General features: G+C 40.2%; 1 protein-coding gene and 1 long non-coding RNA gene across 2 annotated transcripts in view; one reads left to right on the plus strand and one right to left on the minus strand.

Moving 5' to 3' along the window:
- Positions 1-24,086, minus strand: part of ARPP21 (cAMP regulated phosphoprotein 21) — a 372,912-nt gene that overhangs the window by 196,373 nt on the left and 152,453 nt on the right. The gene's annotated exons all lie outside the window — the stretch shown is intronic.
- Positions 1,832-7,790, plus strand: LOC115494094 (uncharacterized). The gene is made up of 2 exons (XR_003959111.3): positions 1,832-2,240; positions 6,853-7,790. It is a non-coding gene; the product is annotated as an uncharacterized lncRNA (long non-coding RNA).

A 24,086-nucleotide genomic window follows, 5' to 3' on the forward strand; every position in this document is an offset into this window, starting at 1 on the left:
ACAACCGCACATGCAGCACTGAGAAAAGGCATTTTCTCGCTTTCATGTCAAAACAATGTCCAGTTTTAATGGCTTCAATCAAAAATCTCTCCCGGAAAAAGCTTAAACCTAGACTATGCATAAAAACACCTGACACTTATGAAATTGGACCTTTTTCATCAATCCCTATTGTACTTACTTGGCCCAGAGCTTATTTATTCCACAACTCCCAAAAAAGTTGACACATAGTTAGAAATAGAAATAGTGAGGACTGTGCTGACCCAAAACCTACCATAGTTAAGGGAGAGGTTCCTATTGATTTCAGTCCCTTTCATCAATCTAACTCTCCAGGAGCATTACTTCAGGCTGACCTACTGCCCCAGGTTGTGACCAATTCAGAGCAGAAATCGCTGAATTTAGAGAGGAGCCCCTCTTTTATTTTTGCCTTTTTCCTTAATTTAGAAGCAGCAGCAGTTATCTGTTTTCCAGTACACAGCAGACTGCCACACTGCAGCCAGAGCCTGCTCGAGTTCCTAAGCAAGCCTGCCTGGCTCCGTCCCTGAGCATGCATGTAGGCACAGCACTAGCACACACAAGTCACACTGTGGCACACAGATCCCTTCTGACCTGCCTGACAGCCCTGCCTTTCTTCACACAGTCAACAGAGAGGGGTCACATTAAGGGAACAGGACGCTAGAAGTGATCCTGTAAAACCTTACAAGTCTTTTGGCTACCCCTTCCTCTCTCTAACGTTTAGGCTATGTAAACATCACCTAGATATTTTGTTCTTACCAAAAGATGGTTTAAGAAAATTAAAGAAAACAAAAAGGAGGTAAGAAAGAAAAAAAAATAGAAAAAAATTTTAAAAAAGAGATGGGAGACCTTAAGATATCATGCCAGAGCAGACAGATCAGATAATTTTAGAGGACAGCAACAGCACTTCTTCCCCTCCCCAGAAGTGCAGCCAGCACATTTGATTTCTTTTTCAGTATCTGTCCCATGTTTATTATTAAAACACGTCATCACCATCTAATCACCACTGGAATTGAAAGTAACTTTTCACAGGAGCATTCTAAAATTAGAGAGTGCCAATTAAAATTCATGCAAACCCAAAGTACTGTGCTGTAAAGAAACTACGGCCAACATGATGAGCAAAAGCAACCGTACTTGCTCATTTCAGAGTGCTGATACTTAGTTTTCAGTACTTATTTGTTTGCGTTTCCCTCCTCTAAGAGCAACGCCGCAAAACCACGGGCCTGGGGCTCTGCGGGAACTTCTCCTTACCCCACAGCTCTAAATGCCACGCAGGAACCTCCCGGCTTCCCGCTCCGGAGGAATCACGGCGCGCTTCTCCCCGAGCAGCCTCCCCGGGTGCTCGCCGCCCTGCTCCGCGTCCCGCAGACAGCTGGGGCCAGCCTGGGGTGCCGGGGCATGGTGGCGACGGGACATGGCCCTTCCTGATATAATGGGAAGGCTTGTGCCAGCAGCGGCACGGGTGCGGGCCGGATTCCAGCGCGGCGGCCGTGCCGCACCTGTTGCAGGGCACGGAGCGGGACAATCAGCGGCGCGGCTAATATTAACCACAGCGGGGACAGCAGCGCCATCCGGGCACGGAGCAACCTGCAGCCAGAGAATTGCCCAGCTTTGTCTTTAGTTAGCAGGAAAACAAACCAAAAAGAGCAGTGAATATCCTGCCGGACAGATAACCTACACGGAAGTCCCAGAATTGTTCACAGTCCTTTCCCGTTCGTTTCATTAGCCTGCTTTTACCTCCAGCAGTGGTTTAGGTCCTTTCAGAATTGCTGGCTGTAAGTAGGAAAAGGTACACTGGTACTTATTGTCTCTGCTAACCTCGGGTCCTCCAACAGCCAGAGGGGCAACACCAGGCTGAGGCTCAGCTGTGCTGAGGGTGACAGTCACACGATCGCTTTGCTTAGTGGCATGCTGTGATTTGTGGCTACTGGGAAAGCACCATGACAGACAGTGCTGTTGCACACAGCATGAAGATAAAATAAATTATGCTGTGACTCATAAAAATCAAAATCAAAAAAAACCTTCCTGCCCAGCATAACCTGCAATCATAACACAGCATGTTAATGCCCTGCTTAAAATAAAACAGCCACAGACTGGGGACACTTTTTTTTAATTTTTTTTTTTTTCCCCCCAGGATTTTTTGCAATGCTTAATTCCCTCTTCTCCCTGGGTATTGCAGATGTCTCCAGGCACCAGGGGACACAATGAAGGCATGCACTGCAGAAATGGTAAGCACCAGAGGGCAGCTTAAATGCAAACGTGAGCTCCAAAGACAAATTCTCTGAGCTGTTCATAGCAGACCTCCCACATTCCTAGCTATAAGCTTCTCTAGTGCATCCATTTTGTTCCATAAAATGACTATGTTCAAGATGGAATGGATGGAAAGTAAGACTGTAAGACCCTGCTTTCTGGAAGACCTGTCTGGAGGGAACAGGATCTGATGGTGACAGTCTCTGTGCAGAAATATATGTGAGGAAGCTCTCATACTGGGTTGTGAAAGGTGTAAAGTCCTTCTGTTGGTTGTGTCCTGGCTAGATTGTTATTTTAAACTATATCAGGGACCAGATGGTGCCTTAAAAAAAAAAGTGATTATAAGCTAAAATTTAAAAATACACCAGAAGCATTTACATTTACGAAACCGTAGGAGAATTAAAGGGACAAACACCAAAAGTAAATGCAGTGTGACCTTGGCTTCCAAAGAAGAGAGCTGCTGCTGAGAAAGATAAAATCAAAGTGGATGTTTCCACTTCTGCAAAACGTGGGAGGCTCCCTAGACAGCTCAATTAGAGAGAAAATGTGACACAGCTGAATCCCTACATTTTTCCTGCATCCTCTGAGTAACCTCTTTGATCCCTGGAGAAAATAAACTTGATTAATTTCCACAGCCAACTCTCTCATGTGATAGTAATATATAAACCTGGCCAAGAACTAGGCAGGGTCCTCCTTCCCTGCTAGCTGTTTTGTTCCCTGCTAGCTGACCAAATTGAGATGGGCTTGACAGACTGCAATAGCCAAATAGTGTCTCTTCATTCTCTAACTAATCATTCAAGTAGTTCAGTTTAAATATATTTCAATTTAAGCTAAATCTTAAAAAAAATTAAAAGTAAAATTTACATTTACGTCTTTCAAATAGCATTATTGCTAGATTTGAAAATTTTTCATGGTATTTTACAGCCTTTCAGAGAAAAGATGTCAGGTGATGAAAGCTACATAATTCAGCCTGCTAGAGAAAGGAATCTTTCTCTTAAGGAATGTGGATTCAGATCCATGTCTCCCAGTCCTTATAATGCATGCCAAACTGGAACATGGGAAGTCTGCTTTGTCTTTATCTGACACAAGCTGTTAAGTGACTATGTGCAGCCACTTATATAAACAAATTACTTAAATTGGTCTTAGCTTTGTTCAGTTTCTGTCAAAGGCATTAAGCTTACTATGGAAGAAAATTACAGCTTTCCTTAAAAGAGGAATGCACCAGACATCGGTTGAGTGAGGAATCTTTGTGGCTGAGGCATGTGTTGTATATCCATTTCAGGAAATGCGCGTCCTCAGCCAGAATACTCATGACAAATAATTCAAGCTAAAAGAAAACCAAATCTAGTTGCAATGCTTGAGTTCAGGTAGGAGACTATCTCACCTCTGAGAGCACTGGGATGTGATTTTTTCTTTCAAGCTTCTATTGCATACGGGACAACCTGCCAGCACATACCACTAGAAGGCAAGTATATCAGAACAAAAACTCGATTTGCAAAGCCTTATTCTCCAAGAGATTTACAGTAAAAACTAGAGAGACTCAGGAAACTATTTATTTATTTCTCAGCCTCAGCTCCCAACCCTCTGCTTTTCAGTCTAGCATCAAGCCAATCATTCCTGCAGCCCCAGTGTGTCCCCTGATGGCCACCATCCTTCGAGCTGTAATTCAAGAACCTGAGCACAGCTGGTGTCATCACTCAATATTGTGCAAGCCCTTAGAACACAAAACAAGCTGTTCAGGTGCTGGCAGGAGGCTGGTGTTAGAGCTGGATGTGCCTGCACGCAATTCCCTCACAAGAGATTTTACCCTACTGTCGAGTTTTCTCATGTATATGTAGATTTTGTTTTTTATAGTATCATAGAACTTCTAGGGAGTGTATGGTTTCCCATGATGTTGTTGACCTAGCTTGCTATGCATTATCAGAAGAATCAAAATTACAATAACGAGAAGAAAAGGATTTTTTATTCCAGCCCCTCCAACCCCTGTATTTTTAAATGTACTCCCAGGGGTAGTAAAGGACAAAAAATAGATACAATTAGGTCCACAAGAGTTGGATGTTCAAAAGAAACACTTGGCTGATGCCTTGCTGTGGAGATGCCTCTAATTTTCAATACAACTGTTCCAAATATCTGCTATTGATTTAATTCATTTGTACTTTGTCACAGGAAAACTGAAGAGCTTAATTTATAAGTTATATTGAAGATTAGGCCAATCAAAGTCATAGCTTTTTTCTTTTTCCAAAACACCTGCTGGTTAGAGCTGTGACAGGGCATACAAAATAAATAAATTATGTCCCCTTCCCTGTCTACAAGAAACTACCCACCCCATCTTAAGCTACAAAGCACTCTAAGGGAGATATCTGAAATTTAAAACCATTGCTATTTTAGTTGAATAGGTAGAATAAATTCTTATAAGGTAAAAGCAATATGCAAGTTTCCAGCTAGTCTGTATATACAAGGGAATATTCACATATTTCTGCAACAGGACTTTAACTCGGCAGAATGCCTTGATCACTAGACTAGAGGCTTATTTTTGAACTCTGTCAACCACCCTTTCATTACCCAAACAAAAATTTGAATGTTTTGATGCACATGGATCTGGACCTACTCTTATCTTTGGTTACTAATAATCATTAAATTTTTGTTCTGTTTCAGTTTTTTAAGTGTATCAGTTTATCTGAAAAATAGCAATACACATCCAGTATGCAGAATAGTCTGTGATGTGCAGGGCTGTGGTTTAGGAGATAAGGCTGAGCAGCAGCTCCTCTGCACTGCTCCTAAGTGGGATTTCCAGAACATCCTAGCTCCATTCCTACTGAAGTCTTTAATTCTGCAGTATCTACCACACTGGGGAAGGGTGGATTGATCATCAGGTTACTCCAAGATTAATTCCAGGCCAAGCCTTATGTGACAGATTGGTTTAATTTTTTTACAAAATAACTTCTGAGGACTTTGTTGCACCTACTCACAGAGAAGCAGCCCCTCACCATATCAGAATGCAGTGCTGCACCAGGGGTAGGACTGTGAACACACAAAAGCAGGCATCTGTCAGCATCCTCCTACTCCCTTCATTAGGACTCAACATCTACAGCAGTAAAGGTCAAGGCAGGAACTTCATCCACACAGTTACATGGACGTGTCACTGAGATACCTTAAAGAAATTCTGATACCATGAACTGCAGCAACTGACAGAGTCATGGAAGGAAGTCAATCATATCCAAAACTACACTGTATTTTCCTGCAGATGAAAGCACATCTCCCAAACTGCACAGACGTAAAAAGCTCCAATGCTTTTTGCTTGCAAGCACAAATAGAAAAGGCATCTCTGAGTCATGCAAAAATACAGTGAAAAAATAATTTAACTCAGAAAATGAGTTTAGAAAAGTGTGAGGCATCTCATCAAAGGAAAACTGTGTCATGCTATGCAGACTATATTCAGCTCCTAGACCAGGAACATAATACACTTTCAATTTTTATATACTTCTTGACAGGCCATCAATAGCACATCAGTGGCAGCAGCAATATTGGCAAAAACAACCCCTGATTCAGCCCTGTACTGGGTATTGCTTTGCAGCAGCTTGTGTAACTCCCTCAGTATGTGCATCACCCTTTAGAAATCCCTGGGCTTGACAAAATCTCTCCTGGGCACAAGCTTGTGCTGACCGCAATAAAGACTCTAAAATTTCCTAGCCATTCATAGAATCCAAATTAACAGAATTGCTGATATATAAAGACAGAGAAATTAAGATAGATATTATTCCAAATAATAGATATCAGAACTGACATAAAATTTGGCGCACACAAGACAGGGAAGGGAATGGGAGTTGAGGAGGTAGTGCTGGATTATGAGCTAATTTGTCAACTGTGCTGCAGCATGAGGGAGAAAATGATCCTGTGACCTCACATCTTTGCTTTTCCAAACCAGCACAGCTTCACCAATTGCATCTCAGCCACCAGGGACTTGTGCAACTTCTGCTGTTTGACAAGAACCTAGCTGTGCCGATGAGCTGACAAATCCAAAATGCCTCCCGCCCCCAGTCCCTGCTGTGTGCCAAATTGCTATGTGTGCACTTGTGCACCACTTAGAATCCATCTTCAGTGGTTGCCAAGAATGACCCCCTCCCAGTCTCTCCAGCAGAAAGAAGCCCAGAGAGGGAAGTGGGGGGAGATGGAGAGGCAGAGAGAGAGGGAGTATGCTGTGCACTTAGAAAGCCAACTTTTATTTTTAGAGATGTGAAGTAGTGCTCAAACACAGCTTGCTTTTTCCCCAAACAGAAAAGATTAAAAATTAGTTTAAAAAAGCAAAATGCAGCTTGGCATTAAGTAGGTACCCCAAAATGGTCCTGGATGATGCAAGAGCCTAGCTGAAGCAAGAAGCAGAATTAAAAATTCCTAACGAGCAGAGATCAGGACACACAAGCCCCCTCGCAGGTGCCTAAGTGGATGTTCCTGTGCACACACACACCCCACCCACATGCAACCTGCCTGCTCTGAGCCAGCCCATTCACAAAGCAGCTCACCCGGCAAACAGGCAGGCTGGCTGCTCTGGCAGAGGTTTTAGGAAAGACCACTTGGTTCAACTCCCTACAGGCACTGTGATGCTATCCCAGATTGCCATTTGGACCTGGATCTAGGGCTGCAGCCCTACCAGAAGGAGGAAGAGGTGTGTTAACTGCACCATCTGAGGAGAAGAGGAAGCAGAGATGAGCAGAGGGAGCAGAGAGAACAAGCTCAGTGTGAGATGCTGGCCTCAACACTTGACCGATACAAGCTGCTATCAAAGCCAGATTGTCAAAGGATGGGACATTAATGATTAGAGATTAACTAGAAAATACATATCAAACATGCCTGGTAGGAAACAAGATTGTGTCATCATTGTCTGAGTACACTTATCTGTCTTTATTTTTGCTTTTACTTACACATATTCTTGACACAAGGGAACATGCAAAAGTTATTTTGACTGAGATAAAAAATACTTCAAGCCAAGTTCAACCCTTGTTAATTCTCCATCTCTTGGAAAAACATGTTTGAGTGGTTTCAATGATGATTTGGGGGAATGTTGAGACTTTTTTGTCTCACCCTAAAAGAACATGGTCTGGAAAACAACACTAAAAAAAGGAATACATATATCTCCAATTGCTTTTCAGACATCACATACTGCAATAGCCTCCAGTTTTGGTAACACAGAATGAGTTTCTGTAAATCATGAGGAGCAAGGTGACATTGAAGTCTAGCAAGGTAGCAAAAAACAAGGTTCCTCTGCAGAGGTGGTGCCCCTGCACATCACGGATCATTTGGCAGAACATGCAGGTGAAATGGCATCCATCTCTGGCTTGAGGGTGCAGCTCTGAAAGACAACTTTAATTTCCAACACCTGCCTTAAATTGCTATTGAATTTGGCACAAATGAAGTAGGGCATCAGGAGCTTATTAAAGATGCATCATTGTAGCTAGTACAGCAATTCCTTTATAAAATACATCTTTATAAGAAAGACATATTTCTTTTTTTTTCTTTTTTTTTTCTTTTTTTTTTAATCCTAAATTCTAAGCAGAAGAAAAGGAAGATCTGCAATGAAATGAAAAAGTCCATGTTTGGATGGCAAGTCAGACAAGGCTAGACTTTTTCACTGACAGGAGCCTTAAAAAGACCCTGGGTTCATGTTTGGAGAAATCCTTCAGAATTTTAACATCTCACTTGTGAAATGACAATACCCACAAGTTTATCATTGTCAGAAGCTATTAGCAAGTACAAATATTCTCCAGAGGAAAAGCCTTTATATTTTCTCTTAAAAACTGCCGATGGTTTTGTATTTATAGTGTTCATATTTGTGTGTTGATTAGCAACACATTTCCAGCTGCACTGAAAATATCTTTACAATGTAGGGAGGAGGGCAACTTCAAGGCAGCATTACCAGCTAGGAAAGCATAATTATATTTCACTCACTCAAGCTCCCCCTTCCACCCCCAAATTATGTGAGGCTCATCCCATTCTGTTGCCAATTCCTTCCTTAGCATCACTTACCAAGGCCAACTCACATTCTACCACCAAGTTCCCCTCTTAGAAAGCTTCCTACTTGCAAGCAAAAACCAGAGCAAAGATTAGTACTAACTCCAATCCCTGTTTCTGATATATCACAATCATCTCCCACTCATTAGAGTGACGGTCTCCAGTTTTGTATAAAATAAGGCATTCTTATCTCTGGAAAAAAAAATAGTTTCCCCAATTCATGGTGTTTATTCTGTCATATATTTATTTTTACACTGATTTGTTACAGTGGATAGCAAATCCTTGCCCTATCCCTATCTATATCTGTCACTAATCAGATTAACTTGCAAAACTATCACCTAACTGGACAAACACATATTATTCTCCTGATTAGCCTCCAGCCTAGAATACATCACTGCTGTCACTCTGGTATTCCTATCTCATGGCTAGCGATTCCTTACATGGAATCAGATCATCTATTCAAATAGTCCTGTATTCTCCTGGAAGCTGACAGCATAAATATAATAAAGTTTATTGTCATCCTCCTGCTGAAGCTGTTTTTTTTTAGTGACTATTTCTATGAAAATCTCCCCTGAAGATTTAACCACTGAAATCACAACAAAAAGGAGAAATATGAAGAGTAGTTTACCAACCATGCTCTCTCTCAGATGTTATTGGCATGTAGACCTTCTGAGCTTTCTCAACAGCATTCATAATATTTGAGATTGGCACTGCACAAAAGTATATCCCAAAATATTGGTTCAAGCATGTAGATGTCATCTTTTTTTTTTTTTTTTTTTTTTTTTTTATACTGACTGTCAAAACCACAGATCTAAAGATTTTCAAAAGAGTGAAAAGGGAAGGGAGGTTCACCAGTTCCAGAGTACTTTCAATCACAGCACTTTGGGTTTCTATCCACAGAGTTCCAAAAATCAGACACAAGAGAGAGCATTGTCTCTCAACAGTAGAAACCCATCTGGCAAGTCAGCCCAATTTGTTAAAACAAAATCATGGACCATATTGTCTCATTGCTTTTTATGCAACTCCGCTGCCCCTCCCCCCCCCAATCCCCCCCCAATCTAAATTTCAGTGGCAATTGGAGGGGAGTTCAGCTCTAAATTTGAGGTTACAGGCTGTGGGGTTCTCCATAACGTCTGAAGGTTATACAGAATGGGAAACATTCAGACAAATTGATGAGGAAACTGGCAACACAGATAAGTTTTATTTCCCACTGCATGACTAGATATTTTAGAAAGTGCTAGAGATTAAAAAAAGAAAACTAAACACAAAAATCAAAAAACAATCTCCACCTACCTTTTCCCCAGTGTCCTTCCCCTACAAACTCAGGCACTGGTATAGTTGTTGAGTCAGGGGAAGGGAGCCTTTAAGGCCAACAGCATGTCCTGACCCAGTTTTTGTCTTCTTACACTTACCGAGACATGAATGAGATATGCCCATCACAGTCTGGACAGGAGTAGATATTGCTCTGTCTCTTTCTTTCAAGAATTTTCTAAGCTGAACTGAAGCACACCCTTGCATGTTTTAATAAATAAAGACAAAAACTTAGGGCTGACACGAAGAACTGAAATAGTCTTTTTTGCATGTGACGGGCCGGAACAGTGTGGAAGTAGTGCCCTTGAGAAGTCACAATCCCCTCAGAGCCCCAGCAGAGGCAACAAGCTCTAGGTATGATGTAAGCACATTTCTGCAACTCAGACCTGATCCTTGTACGCTGCACAACAGTAGAGCCATGCTTAAGAAAGAACTGCAATGCAAACCAGCTTACACTCGTTACGGTGCCACTAGAAATACAGCAAAGCACCAGCCAGTGGAATAGAGTGAAGCAGCCCAAAATGCCACGATGAAGAAGCCCAGAGAGGTAGCCAAGCTCTCCTAGATTGCTGCCCCCATAAGCTGCCTGGCCTGCCTGGCCGACACCATGCCTTGCGTTTCTGGCTGAGCATTTTGGAAAGCAAGAGGACCACATCTCATTACGATTCTTGACAGCGACTGTTTAGCAGAACCATCGTGAAGACCTGGGATGGACGTTTGAGAAGCAAATAGCAAACTCTTTATTAGAGGAACACCTACTGTATAAGGGAAACACAGGACTAATAGATCATGGACCTACTGGCAAGAAAAACCAGCTCAACTTTTAAATTAGACACTGTAGAGATAATCACTCTTCCCTATATTAGACTTTACTTCCCTTGGTCTTTAAATGTCAGTAATCAAGCACTACAGTGGTAGTTGTTGAGCATTATCAATGTATTGATATATATTTGTACTCTTTAATACTTTTTAAAAACTACAATATCAATTTATTTGACATCTGCTCATGGCAGAACCAGAAATGGATGAACTTTTAGTTCAAAATGGATGGTAATGGGAGAAAAGAACAGAATGCAAAACATGAGGCAATTGTGTAGCCTGACAATTTATAACACTACCTGCCTTCTGCTGCCTGGTTATTTATGTCTGGGTGGGGAGATAAAGAAAAGAAAGATAGTTGCAGGGAGGACAGCTTAATTTAAAACACTGTCACTTGCACCAGCTAAAGTCAGGAGTCAGGTTCTCAATATATGTAACAGGTGCACTGCTGCTGAGCAGATCTAGTAATAACAAAATCAATTTAAAATGAAGTCTTCCTAAAACAAAGACAAATGAAAAGGAAAAAAAAAAGCCCCAAATCAGAATGCTTTTTAAGTGTAGGTTGTGACATTTCAGCTGTTTTCTACTGGCCATCAAGACAGAAATTAAAAGCACCCTCATTTCTGGTCTGTGGCAGAGCAGGGGTTTTGTATCTGGGCTCTCCTACGTGTCCTTGCACAGCAAACATGTCTTCTGACTTCCCATGTCAAAAGTCTGTGCTCAGGATTATGGGTTCATATTCCATGCTTGGACTCAGATCTAGGCTTCAGCCTACTGGGTCTGCCTCAAAAACTGTCCACCAACACAAGCAAGAGCAGCTGGAAGCATCAGGATGCTTCTATCGTCACCCAGCAGACAGGCAGCACAGCCAGTCACAGATCATCTCTCCCTCAGATTTACAACACACCAAGCCAAAATGCCTCCAATGACAGAAAGCAATTACACCTTAAGCCCAGGGGTTAGAGAGAATAAAGGCATATCATTGTTTGGATTAAATTATGTGAAATACAGATCTCCCAAACTGGCTTTTTTATCTTTTTCTGTTCTTTCCTCTCCTTACCCACTCGATGATTCTTGCACAAGGTAGGTAGGTGTCGCATTGCCCTTGGCTATAATAATTTGCAAAGTGTTTTAATGCTCTAAGTATGAATGTTTAAGTATCGCCCACCCACAAATGCACAGAAGTAGATCCAAACTGACATTTATTATGAATCTACCATGGGTAAATTTCATCATTTTCATTTCAGACAAAAATGCAGTACCTTCTCTGGCTATGTGCTGTCTTCATGAATAAGAATTCACAAAATATGCTTACATTAACATTAAAAAAAAAAATTGATGTAGAAGAAATATGTAAAACATCTACTGAAAACAGGCAGATTTTGCTCAATTCTTCATTGGCATTAATATCAGTCAGGGTCTGCTGTGCTGAAGCAAGCAGAATTGCACAAATATAAGAAGAAAAGCAGTTCCCTCACTTTTAACAAGTCACACAGACATCTATCTATTGGGAAGAAAAAGGAATGGGCGCTAGGTCACAGTCCGGACAGTTATAAAAGTTCTGCAAGCTCAAAACTAGAATTCATAAATCCACCATGCATGTACATTTGGAGCTTTCAGTTTCACATCAAATCTCAACAAAAATGGAGAATGCCAGAGCATCAGTACAATTTGCCATGAGAACAGAAAGCTTCTAAAACCCCAAAGTGTTCCTACCAAGCACATTGTCACGACAATGAGTAGCAATAAGACAGCAAGCATCCACTGTCATTAAAAGTGTCCTTAAAATAATGCACATGAACAGATTAATTTGCAGATCAAAGATTATCATTAGATTGGGTAATGTTACTGCATGACACTGTCCTGATGACAAGGATTACGAGAACAGAAAATTATGTGGATGGTACTCACGTGAACAGCATCAACAGCTGAAGAAAGAATTATTTCTGCAACTGGGGAAAGCCAGCAAAGCAGCATTTCGCTGATTTATTAGTTCAGAGCAATAATGGGATTATACCGTTACCCTATGACATTGACATTCTTATTGTAATAGTGACAGATCTTTTGCTGACCAAAAATAATAGGACATGAAAACTTTCAACATTCTTGGACTGTTGGTTTTTCATATCTTTTTGTTCCTCTCTTTTGTTGAAGTAATCACCACACTAAATTAGAAAAAGCACAATTGAAATAATTTTACTTTTGTCTTCTGTTTTTGGACTTTGTTTCCATTGCCTATTTAAACACTTGCTTCCTATCCTTTCTTTCCAATTTTATTAGAACTGTTTTTTGCAGAGGAATCTTTTTCTATCTGCGACTGGAGTTGCTAACACCCTGTTGGCAGTAACTCACCCAAAGCAGCACAGCACTTTTCAGAGGGCTCTGGTGCTGATTCATTTTGCTGTCAGCTACCACCCATGCCTTACTATGCACATGCAGCCAAAGGAGGCTGCAGGCAAGCTGCATCTGCTACAGGACCCTGAAACTCTTCTTTCTGTATTGACTATTAATTGAAATAAGCAGAGATGCCTCTCTTCTCTAAATTTGAGCCATTTTTTTTACTTCTGCCATGCTCTCCTCTCTATCTCTGCCCTGCTCTTCCCTATTTATTTTTTTAATAATTTTATTTCTCACTAAATGTCTTCTCCATCACTCTGTTCAACAGTACCACTCAACACATTTGCAGGATCCCACTTCAATTTTATAACAATATGTTTGACAGGATAGTCCTGAATTATGTTGCTAGCTGGTAGTCCAAACACCTTGTAAATGTGGCAAATCCATCCATCAGCAAACTAGGGACCCAGGGCCCAAAATGCCCTTGTGAGTATTTAAGCAAGAAAACCACTATAGGCATAGTGGAACAGCATGTCAGATGGGAGCCCAAGGGGTTAAAAGAAGAAAATCTCAATTATTTAAGTACATCTTCCTATAAACTGCATGAACACCCTCCTTTTTTTTTTTTTTTTTTTTTTTTCTTTGACACTTGTCTTTTAAAAATATATTTCTGTTTTGACACCCTGGTTCTGAACATATTTCACTCCTGCCAATCCACTGTTTGTGTTTTGAATAACTTGGAACAGATGAAGTGCTGGTCCAGAGACAAGAAATCCTCCGAACATCTGTCAACCGCTTCAGCACCGAGAGCTGAAAGCACGGTCTGCCAGGAGCTCTGCCCATCCTGCTGCACTCGGAGGCTGTGGGAGTTGTTAGGATGCCTTCACAGCCAGGCAGGCAGCAGAGGATGAAGGAAGCAGCATGACTCGAAGCTGCAGTGGCATAGCGGTGGTCTGACACTCCCTGGGATGTGTGGAATGAGGTAGGGGGAATGTTGTGAATAAGGAAAAAAATCCTACAGTGGCACTGAAAAGCAGGAGTAGTGCTTCCTTTGTCACAGGTAAAGAAAGGAGAAAAGAAGGAAAATTCATTCTCTCACAGAAAGCACACCTGTGATTTAGCTGTGGTTTTAATGAGATGAAAAGCTTTGTGCTGGCAAACTAAAGAGATCCTTTACCATGTCCCTTCACGGGCCTTAATCCCGCCTAACCAACCCCAAAGCCCTCATGGGACTAAAAAAAAAAAAAAAGCCTTGGTAGAAATAGCAACTAAAGAACTAATGAGGAAAGAGAAAGAATTTAGTGTTTAAAACTATGTGCATGATGGTGGGAAGAGCACCCTGGCATGTCCCATGCTCATCTTCAGGGATTTGATGGACCCTGACCAGCGGTGCTGTGCCTAGAAGAGGGAGTGAAGAGGAAGAGAAAGCATGGCTCATGCTGCTTGGTGGCTCCCTCTCAGGCTGCCTCCTCCTGGTGCCCTGGATGGTCAGTGTGGGCAGGGCCAGGAGGAGCTGGAGAGGGAGGTTCTGGGACTTGATGAACCCATGGACACTGTTTCACAAAAATGAGCTGCTAAGCAGTGAAACTGCAGGCAGGGACTCATGTTTGGGGATCTGAACATGGCACCACATCCAAATATAATGCTTATTCAACAGGTTTTCATACCCACTTCTGTAGCCCAAGATCCTCCATAGTTTCTGAGGTTATGCTCAAAGACAGAACCCTGCTGCAGGGCTGACAGGGCAGATGTGCAACTCCAGTGCACTCTCATTCATAGATGTGCAAAATCACTGGTGATGTCCGGAGCCCCTCATTTCCAAAAAGCCAAGAAACAATGCTCAGTGTCAAGCTTCAAGTGGATACCTCTAAAGTTTTGTCATACTCTTCATTTAAATCAGCCCTGTGCAGCAGCAAATCTGTTTAGCATCTAAAACTCATGGATATCATATTAAGAATCACAACAAAGCTCAGTTTTTGTGGTTGACTCGCTGGGTCCCACCACTGATCACCTCCTTTCCTCATGTCCTTTTCCAATGTCAAAACTTCTCAGTGACATCAACAGGGGTCACCTCCATCCTCAAAGTCTTACATTTACATACACACACAGGCTTCAAAAAAATCTGCCCTTAAGTATTAATGTAATATGCCTGTATATATCATTAACCTTCCCTCATGCACATCCAATCTGGGAAATCACATCTAAAGACCAGGAGATATACAGACATTTGGTGAAGGCATAGTTTTCTGAGGATGAGGTAAAGACAGTATCACGTGCCGCAGTGCCTGTGTCAGAGGGTTGGCACAGCAGACAGGAATCCAGGAATCCTGACCTGAACTCATCAAATGGCATTTCTTACCAAAAATGTGTGGACAGCAGTGCTCTTCCAACAAAATGGAATTTGCTTTCTTTTCCATGCATTGTATTCTAACATCAACTCTCCAAGAGGAGAAAAGCCTCCAGGTTTCCTGGCCTCTCAGGAGATGCTAAGAGACTTAAGCAAATTTAGAGTTTTCTGTGACTGACAGGCACAGTCTATATAATCACAAAGATGTGATTAAAGAGCTTTGAAAGACCATTCAGAGTTACAACCTTGAAAAAAATGCAGTAAGCAGGATAGAGAATGTTCTCTTGGAAGGTAAAATGACTCCCAAGTACTTTAGCTACATTAGTTTGCTTATTTGTTCCCAAGAACAGCTAAAGTGTCTCACTGGGTGAAACACATTTTGTCCCTGAAAATAGTGGCACTATGTGATCCCTGTTGCTTAAGAAGTGAGACAGCAGAGAGCAGCAGGAGACACAGATAAAATCATGAACATTCAATATTTAAATTCATCAGAAATCTGAAATTAATGAGTAATGCTCCAACCACATTAGGCTTGGAAAGAAGAGACAGACTTTGACTTTTATCATCTCTAACTAACACTGTTTTATCTGCATCTTAGTTATCATAGAAACGTTCCCAAAATCTTCACAGAAATGAACCAATTAAATGGTATTTCTGTGTGCAAAAGAGTGCAATTAGTTAGGACAACTAAAATAACTTGAAAGGCAGGTAGCAGAGCTTCATACCTTCATGAAGCAAAAACCCAAACTTATATCAAAGTAAATAGAACATTCAGTAGTGAAGTTAAACTAAGGGAAACACAAACAATTAAAACCTGAAAAGAGATCCTTAGATTTAATGCCTATTTTAAAAGGCAATAGTAGTTAGAAGGCTGTTTTGGTTGGTTTCTTAAATTAAATAAATATGGCTCAATCTCGGTGAAAAAAAAAATCTAAATTAAAATGTAGCTACCCCTAGTTAAAATAATTTAACAATTAACAACAAAGAAAAGGGCTGGGGTGTCAACATGACTCTGAACCAGATGCATTTTGGGAAGAAACAATAATCCACTGTAAAGAATCATGAAGCTTGGAAATTACCTCCAAGATCATTGAGTCCAACCATTACCCCAGCAGCATCATATTCACCATTAAACTATATCCCCAGGTTCTGCATTCACATACTTTTTGAACACTTCCAGGGATTGATATTCCACTACTTCCCTGAGCGGCTTGTTCCGATGCCTGACTACTCTTTAAGTGAGGAAAATTTTCCTAATATCTAATCTAAACCTTCCCTGAAACAACTCGAGGCAATTTCCTCTCATCCTGTCACTTGTTATTTGGGAGATCAATCCCTACCTCACTACAACCTCCTTCTAGGAAGCTGTAGAGATCAACAAGGATTGATATTTCTCCAGGATAAATAACCCCAGCTCACTTATCTGCTCCTCATCACCTATAGGGTGCTATAGACTCTAGATTATAAGGAAGGAACTGAATGCTACTCTTGATTCTATCACAGACTCACCATCAGTCCTTAAATAGGACCTATTCTTTGTGACTCAGTTTCCCCAGCTATGCAGTAGGAAAGATAGATCTTTGATTCCGTAAAGTGTTCAGGCTTATGAATGAATATTTTAATGTTAAGCTCAGCACTTCCTAAACACAAATAACATCTGCTCTCCAAAGTGGAAGCTGTTGGCATGTGGGAGAGCACAGTACTCGGCTCTGAAAGACCAGTGTGAGCTCCTATTCACCATGCAAGATCCTCCAAATCATATTTCATTAATAAGAGATTACTATTATTTTTCAAGTAATTTTTTTCTTCTCACTGAAAGAGCCAGTGACTTTTCCTTCTAAGTACCAATGCTTTGGTTCTCTTCTGCTTTGGAGATTTAGCTTTCCATGTATGGTATGAATTCAAAGCTGTGGTCTAGAGGAGCAAACTGTACTTAAGACAGTGGTTTGACTGCTGTAGCTTGCTGAGGAACCAAAATGCAGATCAGCCATGTGGCTTATCACAAATTGCAATACTCTCTGGTATTTAAGAAAGAACAGGAGAGTTGTTCAAAGTTTTGTTTGAGGATGTGGCTGAGTAATTCCCTTTATCCTTGCAGATATCATTGGGTGTGTGACACTAGACAGACATATAGACCAGAGGAAGCTTTATTGTCTGGTTTTTTAAAGCATAAGAAATGATTTTAAATATTCCTAAATTCAAGACCTCTCACAGGCACAGGTCTCAATTTTGATCATGAGGAAAGTGGTGGACAAATGGTTTACCTGCACAGTATCCTCTCTCTTTACCCTGGAAAGGAAGCTACACTGAACTGGTGGTGATCTCCCTGGGTGGAGCTGATTGGGTCCCTGCAACACAATGAGAGGTTCTGGATGAAATATTTAAGTCAGCAAAACCCACTGATTTAAGCATGAGAAGCCAGGACTTATGTTGCTAGAGACTGCCCAGCAGTTAACAATACTGCAGAAATTCCTATTTTTCAACACTTTGTAGCTTTCTAGTTCTCACTGATGTTGCACAGCAACTCACCTGCAGAGGAATATTTATTATCCAAGTTCTTTTGTTGTCCCTGCTTTTTCTTTCCCAGTTACTTACTTTGCTTTCATCAGCTGAAGTGTTTGAGAACTCTCAGAGGCTCACTGCTGCACACACCTGTCAGCTCTCTAAACTGTCATTGTTTTGACATATTCTAAGAGAGACTTTATATGGGCATCTGGATAAATACAATTCTTTCCACACCTCTGGGAAAATGGGAGTCTTCTTTGGGCCGTCTGTGGGAAATGAAGGGTGCATGTGTTTTCAAGTAGAAGAGGAATGTACGTGTACAGAACAGTGCTCCTGTTAGAAGGCTAGAAACTATTCTTCCAGTGGCACTAGAAGTACATACATTTATGCATGCAATCAGTTTGTAAGCAGGAACATTAAATTATTCACTGCATTATTTTTTATGCGAGACTTCTGTGTTACATATTATGTTCTATATTCCTGAAAGTAGTTTGTGACAGGACAAGAATTACTTTAGGCAAACACTCAGCAGGAAAAGCAGAAAACATACCATTGTTTCAGATCTTGATTATGCAGATTAGCTTCTCTAGTAAGGAAATTAACTCCATGCCACAGCTGTGGAGACTAGAATTACAGAACAATCGATATTTTGAAAACTTTGAAAATCTGCCAAAGGAGAAAATTACATGATTGAACAACAGCTTTTATAGAATCAAAGTTAAATCTTTCACTAATGAATTTGTTCAGTATTTTGTTTAAAAATTTAGTCATTGACTTTGTGATATACACAACAATTTGTCCAACCACATATAGTTTAGAAATTCCTGTTAAAAACAAAAAACCCAAAAACTCATTCTTCACTTTCTAGATCTAATACACAAAGCAACCTCTTACTGCATAATTTAAAATGTTGTTTTAAATTCTTTCCTGATCATTTTGAGCTCTATAATACATTTGTTCTGGGGAAAAAAAAACCAAAGAAACAAAACAAAACAAAACATAACAAACACAAGACCAAACACAAGGAGGAAATGGAAGAACTTTAGCAAAAAGTAGAACCAAAACTGTAAAAACTACTTTGAAAACTTTTTAAGTATTTGGGATCCTTACAGATTCTATCTATTACAAAAATGACTGTTAGTAATAGCCCCAGGATTGTGCCTCGGTATGGTAAGAAACTCCTATGCTTCAAATCCCTGAAAAGGATGGCAGCAAGATGGGATGACTAATGGTGAGCAGTTAGAGCAGAGCAGCCAGATGAAAAGAGGTCTGTAAGCCCATCTCCAGACACCCTGGGGACTGAGCAATCACCAACAGCCCAGAAGCTACAGAGACACAACTTGGTAAAGAGTTTCAGTAAACTGGCTTCCAGATATCAAATCTGCTGATATAGGTATGATTCACACCCATTATACTTGAATTATCCTGAGCCCCTCCAAACTGCTTTCTCAAATGTCATTTCTGTGAGCTTGGTCACTCATTTTTAGCATTATTCATTCACTTCCTCCTATCCCAGCAACACAATGAAATAAATGTTCTGCATCCTGCGTATTCGGGTTACAAAAGTAACTGATGCCAGCAAGGTCAGTCACATAAATTCACTGCAAGATTGCTTTGAAAGAGACTCATACTAAAGGATTCAACAGCTAGATAATCACCTTGTGCCAATAAAGGGAAAAGAGAAGGAAATAATTATTTCATTTTCCATCACCACTTCTCCCTTATTTGTGGGAGGAAGATAGGAAGTTTTTGCGGTTCACAGTAACACAGAAATTAAGCAAAAATAGTGTTATGTTTTATAAAGCAGAGCAGTTGTCAACTCATATCATTTATTCATTCATTACTGAAGCTACCCACACCAGAAACCAGCACTATACAATCTAGGACACCTGTGCTTTCCTTGCTGCTAATACTTCAGGCAGCGCCTCATACCATAAACCCATCATTCATTACAGGGAACAACTGACAGATTCTTTCCCTAAGGAGGCCAAGATTACTTAAATCTGAAATGCCATACCCTGTCAACATAGGTGTAGAAGAGAGAAGCTCATTTACTGGCAGGCTGGGTAATACATAAAAATAGTCACTACCCAAAGTTGATAATCAGTTAAAAAAAAAAAAACAAACACAAAAAACCCCCAAATAAGGTTTGGTGCTCAGTTGATAAAACTTTAATAATAATTCTCCCTTTGTTTCATGAAGACTATGCTATTTAAGTCCTTCAGAAGATAAAGTTCCTTGTGCATAGCTTGCAGACCATTTAGCATGCAGGCTCTACAGCCACAGAAAAGCATTTGTAGGAGGCTCTTGCTGTGCTGTTGCCAGTCTCTCCTCCCGTGATTGAAATACAGCACTTGGCACAGAGATGCAGGGAGGCAGGAGGTCCAACATACAGCAAGCATCTGGAATGACTGACTTCCGTTGTACAGAGGTTTCACCTACCACTGAACTCAGACTAATTATGTACATTTATTCTTCATACTAACAGATCCCTTTAGCATTGAACCTTTCAAGGCTGGTGTCAAGCACATCATTTAAGACAGAATTTGCTGAAAGGCAAGCAGGTTTATTTTATAATGCCTCTCTGTACAAAGAAGAAATGAGGCTGGAACAGGAAATACCTGCAGTACTGTACACTGCATTTTGTCCTGATTCAAGCTCTTAATTTTTTTTTGTTGGTTTTTTTTTGTTTTTTTTTTTTGTTTTACCTCTCTTTTTCCCCACTCAGAGAAATATAAAATTTTACAGGACACCTGTTTAGTAATTTACACTTAGTCCATTTTAAGTCAAAGCAGAAAACCACTTGCTGAACCAGACATATAAATTACACCATTATCTAATGAGATGTTGCAGAACTTGTTTGAATGTAGCTGACTTTGTGAGGAGCATGAATCTTCCAGTCACTTAGACAGGAGTTGTTCAGGATAGACCATATTAATTTAGGGATGAGTCATTATGTTCAGTACCAGTCTGGGGCCTAATGATTTGATTCAAATTAATTTAAATCACTGGGGAGAAAAAGAAAAAAAAAAAAACAAACCTAAAATTACACATACAGCAGAATATCGAAGCAGTCTTTCCTAAGATCCAAAGCACTTATGGGCTGTCATTGCTAGGCTGAAATTTCCTTTTTCACATCACACTGTATGTGCACAATCTCGCTCAAGTGCAATGATGCAGAATTCATTGGCTAGAGCATCCCCATAGCTCCTCTGAGACAGAGAGGAGCTGTTCTGAACCCCAGTTCAGAAAGCTTTAAAGCTGTATAAAGATTTCTGCCACTCCCTGATGCAGGTGATATTTTAGAGTAGGCAAAAAGAATGAAAGGACTGTCAGAGAGTGAAATATCTAGCTGATCCCTGATACTGAAGAAGGGAGGACTGAAGGCAATAAAACAAGGATGAGAGGTAGTTTTGGTTTTTTTGGTGGTTTTTTTTTTTAAGCTAACATGATGGAGAATTTCTTTTAACATTTCACTACAGAAGCATGATAGCCTTGGATTGTCTTCCCATCATCAGGCCAAATAGAGCTGGGATATGCTATTCAGATATATTTGCTCCATTTATACATTCGTGGAGAACTCATTAGGAAGCCTGAAAGTGAGGTAAAACTTTCCGTGCTTGAAAGCTGAACTAAAACCATCAGATTATTTATTTCTAGAGGTAGCCTTGTAGTGGGTAAAAGGAAAGAAAGTGCTGGGTTATACTTTTTGTAATGTTTTTTTTCACTGTATCTTTACCTGTGGTATTAGGGCAAAGTCAGCCGTGTATTGGCGTCCAGCTAACCAGGAAGCAGAGCAGGATCAAAGCAGTGAATTGGGTTGATACAAAATTCTGGGCAAGGGTTGATCTAACCCTTCTGAAACAGCTACAAGGAGCCATGTCATGGGATGATCATCTATAGTAAATGTTCAGTAACACAGCCTATTTTTGAGAAGTTGTCTCATGGATGCTTTGAGCCTAAGATGCTGAAGAATACTTCATTCTCCTCTCCTTCAGAACACCTTGAGGAAGGATTACTTCTCTGTTTAGCTCTTAAGAGATAATTGACAATAATTTAGATGAAGGTGCAACAGGGAAATTTTTTACAGTTCTGCTTTTGCAAATTATAAAGGAACCTTTAATTACAAGCTTGCTCACTTGCATTTTAAGTACAGGATTACATTAACTCAGTGAACTTTGCACACTGAGCCCCACTAACGGCCACACTCCTGGATTCTTGAGAGACCAGTGACCTGTTGATACAGGAGATAAAGCCTTTGCTCTCCATGCTATAGCAACCTGGACTCAAAACCCAAAATAACAAAATTAAGAGACTAAAATGACCTATATAAACCGGACTTTAGAAAGCAACACAGGGCTATGATCAATAGATTTGCTTTTGTTGCTGATTCTGTCAACTGGCTGGGGAGCAAGGGCAATTACTAACTCAGATGCTTTCCTGCATCTCTGCTTCACTCTGTGTAAACTGAAGCTCATGATAATTTTTTTTTTTTGAACACCAATAAGAAATGCAATGTTAGATCTTCTCTGGCTACATGTAAAGAAGAGACGTAATTTAAGATTAGCCCACATTCAAGCTAACTGGTGACCAAATAGGTTATTTTAACAAAATTCTCCAAAGATAAACATCTACAAAATAAATTTACTGCAGCATATATTCCTATATAAAAAAGCTGACCTTGAGATGCCTGCTTACACTTCACTGACTGCACTATCTCCTTCACTTGGGAATTTTGATTTTTGACACTAGCTCCACTGCAACCCTTCAGGTTCCTCCTTTGCTGCAAGCTGGTCATCACATCCAGCCTTAGCTGGTGCAATGTATGAACGGCTCACATGCCTCATTGTGCTCACTGGGGCTTCACAGCTCTGATTGCAACAATTTCCCAGGAAAAGAACTGCCTAAGCCTAAAACTCTGTGTCTCATCACCTTCATAGAAAAAATGCCATTGCACGAACACTGTCGGGTGGCTGCTTGATCCAGGGCAGTCAGTGCAAGAGATTTCATAACCACCTGACTTTTGTTTTCAGTAGCCTATATCCAATTCATTAGAAGAAGCTGGTAAATGTCAGCTCTACAAACAGGGCAAAAAAAAATGATTCAGTCTTCTCTATATAATCTGTCTAATAAATTCAATAGGTGTCACTTTTGTGGAAGGGTCTATATACCTCAGCAGTAATTTGTCACCATGAAACCGTTTCAGGGCGTTTCACAGTTGTGTGTCAGTGTTCATTTCAGGCCTTATCTTCAATGAACATTTCTTGCTAAGAGCAATTAATTCCTTGCATCTGTCACTATAGGAACAAAGCAAATGCACTTTATGCAGAAGGCCCATTATTCAGTACATTAGGCACTGATAAGACAGTTCTCCTCATCCCACAGTCACATACAACAATAAGTCACCTTACTTATCACTAAAATTTTCAAAATTTAATATTATAAGGATATTTATTTCCTTTCTTTTTTAAAATTTTATTTTTGGTATAAAAAATAAAATTTCAAATACTATAACCCTAATTAAATAAAACAAAAAAAAACCCACAACAGCACAACCCCAAACCAAAAAGGTTCCACCTCTTCAGTAAATGCCACATCAGCATTTCAATTCAGGCAAATTTGAAATGAAATGGTGAGAAAAAAAAAAAATATAAGCACATAAGGTTTATTAAGGGGAGAAGACTTCCAAACTACACCAAGGTGTACCGGAGACTATTTTAAATTAGCAGATCTGTCTGCAGCATGACTTCTGTTCCACTCTGACCCCTCAATCCTAGCATGTTCTCAAATATAATGGCCTAAATATATTCCAAAATCAATACAGGTTTTTGTGGACTTTTCAAAGGAAATTATTTTATATTAAAAGTTCAGTTATAACACCTCAAAATATCATTCAGAGCAGAGGAAAGAAAGGAAAGGCTAGAAATACCAGGAAAGAAAAGCAGACAATTATTGGCCCATTTGATGTTTGCTGCAATGAGGAAGAACCAGGGAGATTCATATAACAGAATATTTTCAATCAACTGGAGGAAAATGAAAAATGGAGGAGGAAAAAGATTATATTTATTCTTTTTGATGTGAGTTACTGGTTTCCTGAAATATTACCATACTGTACAAACTGCTAGGGGATGAAATTAAACAGCCACAATAGCTACATTATGCACCCTGAATATTTGGAAAAAATATGTATGCACAGAGCAGTCACTGAAGTAAGAGAGGCAGTTTATTCACGCTGCATTCATTTTTCTTAGTGATGCCAGAAAATATATTAATTTTTAAAACCTGCTTGCTAATCATTTTAAGCAAACACTGGAGAAAACTCAATTGGGATGCATTTAAGCAGGCACCACAGGAAGCTCATTTTAGTACAAGCTCACAAACAATTGGAGTTTTTTTAATCTGTTTTGAGACAGATAAAACAACACATGACGCAAAAGTCCAGTCAGAGGCAACCAACATAACATAAACTGCAGATCACTGCAGTGTGAAAGACCGCCTT

This window comes from Taeniopygia guttata, chromosome 2 (assembly GCF_048771995.1).
Source record: "Taeniopygia guttata chromosome 2, bTaeGut7.mat, whole genome shotgun sequence".
NCBI classification, from domain to species: Eukaryota; Metazoa; Chordata; class Aves; order Passeriformes; family Estrildidae; genus Taeniopygia; species Taeniopygia guttata.